Source organism: Orycteropus afer, unplaced genomic scaffold (assembly GCF_000298275.1).
Source record: "Orycteropus afer afer isolate SDZICR_OR568_19922 unplaced genomic scaffold, OryAfe1.0 scaffold01425, whole genome shotgun sequence".
Lineage (NCBI taxonomy): Eukaryota > Metazoa > Chordata > Mammalia > Tubulidentata > Orycteropodidae > Orycteropus > Orycteropus afer.
Window position 1 is genome coordinate 26,412 of NW_006923012.1, and position 1,789 is coordinate 28,200.

Here is a 1,789-nt window from a genome sequence, read left to right on the forward strand (position 1 = left end):
CTTCCGAGGAGTGGCTGGTGGGTTTGAACCACCAGCCTTCTGGTTAGCAGTCAAATGCCTTAGCCACTTTGCTACCAGAGCTCCTATTCTAGTATTATGGATGTGAAAAAGGAAAAAAAAAAAAAAGATATGAGACCTCTTTAAAATGTTAAAGAGCAAAGATATCACTTTGAACCTGACCCACACCATGGTAGTTTCAATCACTCCATATGCTTGTGAAAGCTGGTAATGAATAAGGAAGACTGAAGAACTGATGTCTTTGAATTATGGTGTAGGCAAAGAATATTAAATATATCATGGACTTCCAGAAGAACAAACAAATCTGTCTTGGAAGAAGTGGATATGGAATGTTCCTTAGAAGTAAGGATGGTCAGACTTCATCTCACATATTTGGGTATGTTATCACGAGATACTAGCTCCTGGAGAAGGACATTATCCTTGGTAAAGTTGAAGGTCAGTGAAAAAGAGGAAGACCCTCAATGATACAGATTGATACAACAATGGATTCAAATGTAGCAATAATTGTGAGGATGCCACAGGACAGGCAGTGTTTTGTTCTGTTGGATGTAGGGTTGCTAAAGAGTTGGAACCAATTCAACAACACCTAACAACAACAGCAATTACACTTAAAAATAAAAGGTAAAAAAAAAGAGAAAGAATGAATAAATATGTATTTAAAATAATGCTAACATGATCTTCAAAACAAGAAAAAATTCCATGAGTATATAAGATATTTTAGAATTATATTGCTAGTCATGATGTTGATCATGATGAACTACATCTTTTATCTCTTTTGTTTAATGCTGTTTTGGCCCACATAACTTTGAAAGAAGAAATACAAATGGAAGAGAAAAAGGAACAAACGCGCAGTGATCACAGAGTTTGTCCTTCTCAGCCTTTCTGATGATTCCAAAGTTCACATTATGATTTTCCTTTTTCTGTTTATCACATATGTATTAAGTGTCTCTGGAAACATGACTGGCATCACCCTAATACAGGTGGATTCCAATCTACAGACTCCTAAGTATTTCTTCCTCCAGAACTTCTCCTTTGAAATATCATTTACAACTGTTTGCATTCCCAGATTGCTGGGTGCGGTTATCACCTGGGATAAGATTATTTCCTATAACAGCTGTACACTTGATCACTTCTTCTTTATTTTCATGGGGTGGCAGAGTTTAAATTGTTATGGCCGTGTCCTATGTCTGCTATATGGCCATCTGCCAGTCCCTGCATTATGCAACTATGATGAACAGGATGCTTGTGTTCTGTGTGTGGTTGGCGGGGCTTCTGACCATTTTGCCACCCTTTACACTTCTCCTCCAGATGGATTACTATGCTAGTCTTTGGTCACTTTGTATGTGACTATTTCCCCTTTTTTCAACTATGCTACTCACCTACACAGCTGCTAGAGGTAACTTATTTTTTATTTTGCTTTGTTTATATTGCTATTCACTTTGGCATTAATGATTTTGTCCTATGTGTACATCATCGGGAGTATTCTGAGAATCCTGTCTGCCAGTCAAAGAAAAAAGTCTTTCTCCACTTGCTACTTTCACCTAATTGTCATTTCCCTCTCATATGAAAGCTGCATCTTCATGTATGCTAATCCCTCTGCAAAAGGCAAAGCTTCATTGACCAAAGGAGTTGCTGTTCTCAACACCTCTGTTCCCTCCATGTTAAACCCCTTCATCTATTCCCTAAGGAACTGACAAGTAAAACAACCTTTCAGAGACTTGCTCCAGAAAGTAATGTTTTCTGCAAATAAAGTAAATTATTATTATTTTTT

At 37.3% G+C, this 1,789-nt stretch overlaps 1 pseudogene; it reads left to right on the forward strand.

Moving 5' to 3' along the window:
- Positions 1-1,188: 1,188 nt before the first annotated feature.
- On the forward strand, positions 1,189-1,712 carry LOC103213227 (annotated as a pseudogene).
- The last annotated feature ends 77 nt before the right edge of the window (positions 1,713-1,789 follow it).